General features: G+C 39.5%; 1 pseudogene; it reads right to left on the bottom strand.

The window, feature by feature from the left end:
* Window positions 1-2,828: 2,828 nt before the first annotated feature.
* On the bottom strand, window positions 2,829-6,064 carry LOC117559889 (annotated as a pseudogene).
* Between the last annotated feature and the right edge of the window lie 4,593 nt (window positions 6,065-10,657).

Here is a 10,657-nt window from a genome sequence, read left to right as displayed (position 1 = left end):
GGCTCTTGTAAAGGTCTTTAATGACATCCACTTAAACACAGACAGTGGCAGAACTTCAGTGTTAGTATTATTAGATCTCAGTGCTGCGTTTGACACTGTTTGACCACAGCATATTACTAGACCGACTGGAAAACTGGGTGGGACTTTTCGGAAACAGTTCTAAATTGGTTTGAATCCTACTTAAAGGACAGAAACAACTTTGTTTCTATAGGTAAATACACATCTGAGTTGACAAATATGACATGTTGGGGTTCCTCAAGGCTCCATCTTGGGGCCTCTTCTCTTTAACATCTACATGCTACCACTGAATCAGATAATGAAAAACAACAAATAGTTACCATAGCTATGCAGATGACACACACATTTACGTAACCATTTCACCAGGAGACTATGCTCCAATTCAAAACACTTAGTAAGTGCATTGAACAAATCAATGACTGGATGTGTCAGAACTTTCCTCCAATTAAACAAAGATAAAACTGAGGTAATGGTTTTTGGAGCCAAGTCAGAACGTATAAAAGTTAGCGCTGAGCTTCAGTCTGCAAAGTTCAAAACAACAGATAGAGCCAGAAATCTAGGTGTAGTCATGGACTCTGACCTGAGTTTCAACAGTCACATTAAAACTGTTACTAAATCAGCCTACTATCACCTAAAGAATATATCTAGGATTAAAAGACTAATGTCACAGCAGGATTTGGGAAAAACTTGTCCATAGCTTTTATCTTCAGTAGACTCGACTACTGCAATGGTGTCTTCACAGGTCTCACTAAAAAATCTATTAGAAAGTTGCAGCTGATTCAGAACGCTGCTGCTCGAGTCCTCACTAACACTAAGAAAGTGGATCACATAACTCCTGTTCTGAAGTCTTTACACTGGCTTCCTGTGTGTCAAAGAATAGATTTCAAAATACTGCTGCTGGTTTATAAAGCACTGAACGGTTTAGGCCCAAAATAACATTTCTGACCCTCCTGCTAAATGATGAACCATCCAGATCTCTCAGGTCTTCAGGGACTGGTCAGCTTTCTGTCCCCAGAGTCAGAACTAAACATGGAGAAGCAGCGTATCAGTTATTATGCTCCAAATATCTGGAACAAACTCCCAGAAACCTGGCAGGTCCGCTACAACTCTGACTACTTTTAAATCCAGGCTGAAGACTTTTCTTTTTGTCGCTGCTTTTAATTGAACTATTCATATCTTAGACTGCACTGTAACTTTTATAATCCATGTACTTTTTTCTTTTAATGTTTAATGACTGCACTGTAACTTTTATCCATGTATTTTTTCTTTTAATGTTTATTTTATTAGCTTTTGCTTTTTAATGACTGATTTTAAATGCCATTTTCTTAATCTCGTTCATTTTTTGTAAAGCACTTTAAATTGCCTTGGGTTTGAAAAGTGATATATAAATAAACCTTGCCTTGCCTTGCCTTGCCTTGCCTTGCCTTGCCCTTGCCTTGCCTTGCCTTGCCTTGCCTTGCCTTGCCTTGCCTTGCCTTGCCTTGCCTTGCCTTGCCTTGCCTTGCCTAAAGAAAAACTAAATAGTAATAATAATAAAATGTCTCCACTGATCTGTGTTGTAAATGTGATTTATGTATGATTCCAATCGCTTTTTATAGTCAAAATCAGCTAATTTGACGAGCTCCGCTACAACTACGGGTAGCGATGAGAAGTGAGACAGGGACGAGCTCTGCCTCTTGTAAGCCCACAGTAACTGGCTGGAGCGCGGGCATTAATTTAACACGGGCACTTATTTTGTGAGCGCGCTCAAGCCAGTTACTGTGGGGTGAGGTGAGAAACAGATGAGATCTGCCTCACATCAGAAAGCGTCACCCCACAGAAACTGGCTGGAAAGCGGCCCTAAGTGCATGCCTGCACCATCTCACTGTATGTCACCATGTAATGTTTGTAGATCCCTTTATTACATTTATCCTCGCCATCCATAGTCTCTAAATAACTTATTTCACGTATATATGATATTTAGGCTTGCTGGTCTCATCGTACAAACGGCAATGAAAAAAGCACCAGGGGAGGCAAGCCATAACCTCTGCCGCACTGAAGGGGGGCGCAAGTGAGCCCACAGGTTCTTGTTGCTACTGTTATTCTACGCAGAGACTGTAGACGCAAACAACAAACTAGACTTTTGAAACTAGAGGAAGATAGGAGGACTTTTACAAAAAAGTAATAGAGATTGTTGTCCAGAAGGAAAGCATGGACTTCATCTTCAAGTCAAGGTAAGACCCCAATTGTAATGAAAATGGGATCTTACTAAGAAACAACAATCCAATATTTAGATTTTGGGTATCCTTTTGTTGAACGGTCTGTTTAAAATGAATCGAAGCATCAGACTAAAAAAGCTTTTGAAAATAACCGAATATTTCGATTAAGGTCAAAATATAATATTTGTAAATCTGACTCTGAAAGAGTCAGTGCCTCACCAGCCATGAACCACACCGCAGGTCACTGCAATGTACATGTCCAAGGAGTATAAGTTGATTATCGCAGTTTTCATTAAACTACATTATTTTGAAACAGAGTTTTTGATTTCAGCAAGTACTTTTTGATATACTCATTGTTTTTGTTTTGTTGTAAAAAAGAGTACCAATGCTCAAACATATTAGAGACAAACTTTGACCGGGACAGTTAAGCTCTTAAAATGGTAGCATAGATAGTTAATCTTTAAAACATTCAAAGGAGATATAATAATCTAGTTATAGGGAAGTTTAAAGGTATCTAGGTTAACTTGTTCCTTTGGGACACTGTTAAGCTTTAACTTCACTATTATTCCTTGTTGTTGGCAGTGGACTCTCTTTTATTGTGAGACATTAAGATGAGCATATCAGTGAGCTTTATTAGTAATAAAGACAATTATAAATTGGTTGAAGCTGCTTAAGTAGTGACGCTTGACATTAAAAACTAAAGAGAAAGAAGTCTATTCATTTATATTACATCATCGATATTGAAAATCTGATCTTGGCCTACTTTATCACTACATTTAATATAATGATGTATCTCAAAATGTTCCATTTTGAACCAACTCGCACAACTGACTGTTAGAAAAGCAGCATTGTAAAGCTCACACAACAGGAACAGCACACAGTTTATGAGGCGACGGGCTAACGGCAAAGCTCACTATTGGAGTCAGATCCAATTCATCCTCTGAAACTCCTGGAGGAGGAGTGAAACGAAAGTGCTGCAAGAGGCTGGTAAAGAAGAGGAAAATCTCCATTCTGGCCAGACTCTCCCCAGGACACTGCCTGCGACCTGTGAGGGAAAACAAAAGGAATATTTTCAACTCATCTGCAAAATAAGTGAATATTGAGGAGTGATGGCTAAATTCACAAACCTGCTGAAAAAGGCAAGAAGGCATCTCGCTTGACAAACTTCCCATCTTTGTCCAGGAAGTGAGCAGGATAAAAGCTGCTGGGGTGTTCCCACTCAGTCTCATCACACAGGACGGATGTCAAGAGAGGATACACTGTGGTCCCCTGTGGACAATATACAGTATTTTCATTTAGTGACAAGCCACTTAACTCAGCACCCCCCATTTTGAATTATGTAGGATTCATTCTTCCAAGTCATTTTGGGGTTCTTTAGGTGTTTTATTTTATCCAACCTTCTTAATGAAGTGACCCTGGAAAGTGATGTCTTGGCTCATTTTGTGAGGAAGTGCCATGGGGATGATGTTAGCCAGTCGCTGGATTTCGTGGATGACAGCATTTGTGAAGTGCAGGTGATTGCCTGTCCTCAACCTGCACTTGACGACCTCCTTTAAACCTTGCTTAGCTCCTCCTGGACCTGTTCTAGGAAGTACCAGATTTTGTGTCCATTAAGAATATTTTCTTTAGTTGGTGAGCACATATTGTTTCCTGGACTGTTTTTTGAAAATTGTGAGGATTCTAAGCTCCTTACCTTGTATTTTTGGATTCTTGGCCATATATAGTAGTGCCCATCTCAGTGTAGTTGCTGTTGTGTCAGTGCCAGCAGTAAAGAGGTTAAGAACCGTCTGTATCAGGTTTTTATCATGGAAGTGACTGTCTGTGATTCCGGATTCCTGCAAGTAAAGATAAGTCAGGTATTCAAACAAATCTGAACCAAACCCTTGACGTGTTACATAGGAGGGCATTTTTGTTGAGGTATAGTTTGGCAAGCCTTTTTATTATTTAATCAAAGGGCTGACTAGTACTGATGTAGTCATCTCTATTGTAAATTACATCTCAAAATGTCAGAATGTTAATCAATTTGAATCACTGCTTGTCCATATCATCTTATGGACATGTTGGCTTGGATCTCTATAGTCAGAAAGCAATTACTGATTTCTAAAATTGATATTACTGCTGGTGACTAACTGTTAGAACAAATTGCATTTCCTCCTTTGTCACTAACAACTCAACTGGTCACGGAAAAGGTGTAGACGGGGTAAGTAATGAAATGCTTCCCAACCTCAAGATGTTGCTTTCGGAGCAGAAAGGCGTCCACAAATCCTCTGCACATCTGTGGATTGAAGGTCTCTTTCAAATGACTAAACATCTGCTGATTCTGTTTCTTGCTCTCAGCAATTATCGTGTGAAGTTCCTTTCTGTCAGCAATCCATTTACCGATCCATGGGAACATGTTAAACACCTTTTTAAAAGAAGCCCCAATTCATGTGTTATGTCAAATAAAATCACACCTTGAAGTGTAATCTTTATTAAAAGGCATTTTATTTATTTTAAATAAATGGAATGGCACCTGTATTGAAGGGGAGCCCACACGTTGAATATTTCTGTGAGCTCTATCTACCATTGACGTAAACTCTGCATCATCATATTCAAATCTACTGCCATAAACAATTGAGCAGATAATATTAGCCACCGCCTGGTATATGGGTTGAGTTGTATCAAAAGCTTCTCCTGTAAAAACAGAATCAGTCAAATAAATTAAAACCACAAGCAACATGTTGCTTATCATGCAGTTGGTTTTAATAAGACACTTACCTTTATATTTCTTTAACACTTCAATGAGGCAGGTGCATTCCTCAATTATTTTGTCCTCACTAGCCCTCTTGCCCATTCCAAAGTCTCTGAGGTTAGTCAAGGCAAAGCGCCTCATCTCTCTCCATGATTCACCGTTGGCCCATATAACCCCTAAGATAAAAACCAATGTTATGGCCAGACCATGTTTGCTCAGTGTTTTCAATTGTGGATTGTGTCCTGATTTACTGCATCCAGCACCAAAAGCAATAAACTTATGCAAAAGATTTAACAGAAAAGTGGGGTTATTTTGAAAAGCACTTTACACAACTTGTTTTACGTTCCTTACCATGGCCTCCACTAGTTTATTTTGTTATTTGCACTGAATATCTGTCACCAAACTCATCTGCATAGTTGACAAGTGCTTCCTTCACAGTTTTGTATCCAGCCAGGATCACCACTTTTTGGGGTCCCAAATGCACTGTGAAAACTGATCCATATTTCTTGGAAAGCTAAACAAAAACAAAAAACATGGAAATAATAAAATCATGTCTAAAAAAAACTAACAGGAATGAGAAGACCAACAATGTGATATCTGCAGAGCACATAGAACATAACACCTCTAATGAAATGAACATTATTTCAATAATTTCCTCACCTCCATAAATGTGTGGTAGGGTCTCTTGAGGTCGAGCTGCAGCAGGTTCCCAAGTAGAGGAAGTGGTTTTGGACCTGGAGGTCCCTTCCCTTCATCCTGGGAGCTGAAGCTGGAGGAGAAAATGTAGACGAGCAGCAGGACAACCAGAGCTCCAAACAGGGAGATGGAACTGAACAATTGGAGAAACAGATCCAATAGCCCCATGATTTCAAAAGAAAAAGCTTCCTTGTTTCAGTTCTGACAACATGCTTCTGCCTTTGGCCCTTAGTGTCAGCGACAGATGTCTTTTGGAGCTTGTTTTAAGGGTAACAGTGCAGGGAGGTATTGTGCTAATCTACTAATCTGATTGTTAAAGGTCAACGATCCCAACCCCTCCAGCCAAGAGGCAGGACACAAACACCACAGGTGTTTCTCAATCTCGAGTACGCTTGCTTTGTAGCACATGTCTTCCGAGCGTCTTGCTTCAGAAGCGAGGCAATAATACTTCCTAGCCTCGGAAAACAAAGAATGGAACAGGCGAGCAAGTGTGCAGGTGTGTGTCATCGAGAGGCCCCGCCTTACATTTTCCGCCACAGATTTGGGGAAATTGGTCCGTGCGCAAATCATTGTGGGGATTTTAAGACCGCGGAGTCTACACATGTGCAGCCTCGACATTTCTCCAAACGAAGTACGCCGGGCTCGGTAGAATTCCAAGTATGCTGGACATTGGAACAGTACTTTGGCGGCACTCGATGACGTAGTATGCTTGAAATAGTGACTCTGGAGCAGCCTTCCTCGAGATTGAGAAACACCCCCCCCCATTTCTCATGTAGTAGGCAGGTCTATGATACTGAAGTGCATGTAAGTTGCTTTGGATAAAAGCCACAGCTAACTAACTTGTTATGTACCTTTTCAGAACAGTGTTCTTTTGCTGCTTGATAGTGGTTAGCAGATTTCTTATCTTAAATGTCATGTGATTCGAAGGAGAGAGTGTAATGGAAAAATAAAGATAATTATTTTCTAGGAAAGAACAGAGTGAACTTTCTGTGCGATCCGTTCAGTATTGGCACAGTACACGGATCCATGGCAAAAGATAATAGACAACATAATTGAAATGATGGTCATATTTGCTATTCAGAGCTATGACATGACCAGCAGCAATCGGCATCAAATGAATCACCCTTTTGATTTGTCCAAAAAAAATGTAGCTGTTAATCTGATGGTTAATAGACAATCCCAACCCATGCAGCCAACATATCCAACAAGTCCTCCAACTCATACGACCAAATGGGTCGATTGTTCAGGCCCTTATTACGACCAAATATGTCGTTTGTTCAAGCGCTTAATACAACCTATAATTACGTTTTAAAGTTTTCGGCCTCTAGTGCTCCCGTTGAATGCAAATGTTACAGAGGGTCGTTTATTCACAAATAACCCTCTCGAAAATCCTAAATTGTAGGATAGTTTGGCCATTACAACGCTTTTTGATTAGATTTCTAGCGAGAAGTATATATTGTATTTTTAGAATCCACGTCCAGTCGATATGTAGGATCTATAGTTTGATAGATATTATGAAGAGGATTTGAGGTTTCGTCAGGAGAACGTGTATATGCGGCAAGCTTCCATGTAAAGTTACGGGTTGAAAACAGTATTTCCGGTCTCGACGTTTTCATAATAAAACCAATGATCAAATGACTTAACAGTGATATCTGCAGTACTCATCCACTAAAAAACATCAGTTTATCCTTGTTAATTATACGACATTTATTGGTTTAAATTGTGTACAATGCTTTTGTGTTTTTCCCATAGGTTTTTCTCTTTCGATTCTGAGAGACACATTTCTTTTTTCAGAGGTTTTGATAGGCTAAAATCACGTCGCAATGCACGTCGGGATATGGTGTTTATGTGATATGAAATCGCAAAACTTTAAAAAAAAATAAAATAAATTAGTGCCGGGACTCGATTAAAAAAATTAATCTAATTAATTAGAGGCTTTGTAATTAATTAATCGAAATTAATCGCATTTTTAATCGCATATACATATTTGACCTAAGAACAGTGAGAAGCAATTTTTTTTCACATGGATTTTAGTATACCATTAGGCGCATTCACACCGCAGTACTTTTCCCACAAAGGTTCATGAGAATTTAGTTCATGAGAACTCTTTGAACCTGGGGGTGGATTAGGCAAATGAAGCCGCTGACGTCACTTCTTCTTCTTCTGCTTTGGGTTTACTGGCAGGGCCGCAAACCACTTCACGGCGTATACTGCCGCCCAAAGTCCCCCGGCCGGAAGTCCCCGGAGTTGGGGACTGGCTTCAGTAGAAGCTGCTGGGAGTCCCAGCAGCTTCTACTGAAGCCTTCCGAGTAAATCGCCAGAACGCCGACACCGTCCTCATCTCCACCGCTCCCATGTTTTATTTTGTGTTGCCATAAGTTAGTCTCTCTCTGCGTTTCTGCGCTGGGCTAATGCTAATAATGCTAATGCGAGGATAATAAAATGGGCGGCTTCACAAAACTTTTTGGGAGTTTTACAGGGCGTGGTTTGCAATCCACCCAGCCAATCAGAAATATAGCTCTTTTCTCACAAGAGAGCCGTACGAAAGTCCCTGCTCTCTAGCAGCTCTCTGCTCTCTAGCAGGGACTTTCGTGGGGGTAAAAAAGGTTCTCATGAACTAATTTTAAGTACCGGCTCTTTTTGGTGTGAACGCGATAAAAGAGGCTAACGTCCACGCTAGCTTCCACGCTAGCTGCTATATATTTTGCATTGAGGTGATACTTGAGGCTTGATGTGCTGCGGTGATATGCAAATTCCTTTTTGCATAATTTGCACACAACCATGCTAATAATTTGCACACAACCGTGCTCTTATCGACGCTTCCATCCGTCCGTTTTTTAAAACAACATTTCCCACTGTTGTTCACTGTGGTTTGTTGTTGTCTGAAGTCATGAACGTTAGTTGGTGCTCCAGTATAATCGGTACGCCTGAAACTCATCCAGTGAGAAACGTTCCGCGGTGCAAAAATAAGTGCGATTAAAATGCGTTAATTTTTTTAACGCGTTAATTTTTGTGTAATTAATTAATCTTAATTAACGCGTTAAAGTCCCGGCCCTAAAAATAATACTTTATTCCGAGTGTGCTTGCTTTTCTCTTTGAAAGTCATCACATAACGGCATTGTAATACACGGTTCAGCTGCATTAAATATTACATATCTGCCGTAGATATTTATTTATAGAGCCCTGATCAGAAGACTTCTGGACAAACTGGAAGAGATGCCGCCAAAACTGAATACGTGACGTGGACCATAAATATATCAACAATTAAACAACATCTTCCATTTCTTTTCACACAATACGTCTCCTTGCAGTATCAACACTAATTCGGCTGACTTTTATATTTGATCCAATTAGTAGATAGTCTGTATTTACACCATAACGGTGCACAGCTGATAGAAAGGGACTTTGTTGTAGTTTTTAAAGATATTACTGATTTTCTGAACTACCTTTCCAACTCCTCACGCAGTTGACTGTTACAAGTCTATACAGGTTCATGGTACAATGCATAAGCTTCACATCGAGAGACTGAAACTGTATTTTCCTTTACCATTCTGTTTTAATTTCACAATAAAGTGAATAGTCATATTATGTTTGTTATTATTATGTTTTATTAACTAGACCACTGTTTTTTTAACCCACACCGCCTAGTGGTTAAAGCACGTTATTAAATGTAGTTGTTGAATAAGTTATATTTGATGAAAACATTTAAATATTAAGAGTAGCCTACATACAAAATAGGGGTCAATGATAGAAATATAGAATAGAAAATATCAAGAAGATACTGTAGTGATCTCTACAATAAAACAGTTTAGTGCAGGACGTCCAAAGATATTAACAGGAGGATGTGAAAAACAGACAAACTGATAAGGCTGAATTTTACTCAGGTGTAACTAAAGTCTGATTTAAGGGTTGTTTATATTTCACATCATTAATCAGAATCTGCAAAGTAACCAACATAAATGTAGTAGAGTAAAAATACCAGGTTAACCTCTGAATTGTAGTGGAGTAGAACAAAGTAGTACATGCTGCAGTAACAAAAACATTTCCCAACTTGGGATCAATAAAGTATATCTTATCTTATTTTAAGATGATCGATGGCTTCTGCCATATTTGCTAAATGTGCATCTGAAGTTGAACCTATACAAGTGCATGTTTCAGGCTTATCAATGAACAACAGGAGGGGTCACAGACATAAGACCAGCTGTTAAATAAAGCTCTTCTGACCTTAGCTGTCATGTGGGTATATTAATGCTGCCCATTATGGACACAAGCAATTTTCACCCATGTATTAATTATATGTTTTAAATTTGATAACACCAATGTGTTTTGTATCCCCTAAACCTCCAGGGATGTATACAGTTTAATACTGGCAAACTTCTAAATGTGGGAAATAGGAAAACATCTTTTAAAACTACAATTCCCAGTAGAGACGTGCCATAGAACATGTTGCGAAACACACAATAGCTAGCATGTGTAATTCTGGGGGGGAGGGCTGGGCTGGACCCGTCCAAGTCCAGTTTTGGAAAGTCTGCCGTGGTTCCATTCCATTTCAAAGAGCTGTTTGACACTCGGCATAACCTTGTCGCACTGCCACTCCAACATCCAATCACAGAGCTTGAGGGCTAATCACAGGGTTTGTAAAGCAAGGCGGATGTTGTAGTCCCAAACAATAGCTGGGGATTCTGGGTAGTGTAGTGTCTTCGGAGACTCTGTAATGTCTAAACTCCGAAAAAACTATTTGTTTCTCCGAATCGAAGGTTAAAAACACAAAGCATTGTACACAATTTAAACCAATCAATATTGTGTAATTAACAAGGATAAACTGATGTTTTTTAGTTGATGAGTAATGGAGATATCACTGTGTAATCATTTGACAGTGTGGGGAATACTTCCGGTTTTATTATGAAAACTTCGAGACCGGAAATACTGTTTTTACCCACGCTAACTTTACATGGAAGCTGCCCCATATACACGTTCTCCTGGCGAGACCTCAAATCATCTTCGTATATCTATC

This window comes from Gymnodraco acuticeps, unplaced genomic scaffold, assembly GCF_902827175.1.
Source record: "Gymnodraco acuticeps unplaced genomic scaffold, fGymAcu1.1, whole genome shotgun sequence".
Taxonomy (NCBI): Eukaryota; Metazoa; Chordata; class Actinopteri; order Perciformes; family Bathydraconidae; genus Gymnodraco; species Gymnodraco acuticeps.
This window is presented reverse-complemented; position numbering and strand designations above follow the sequence as displayed.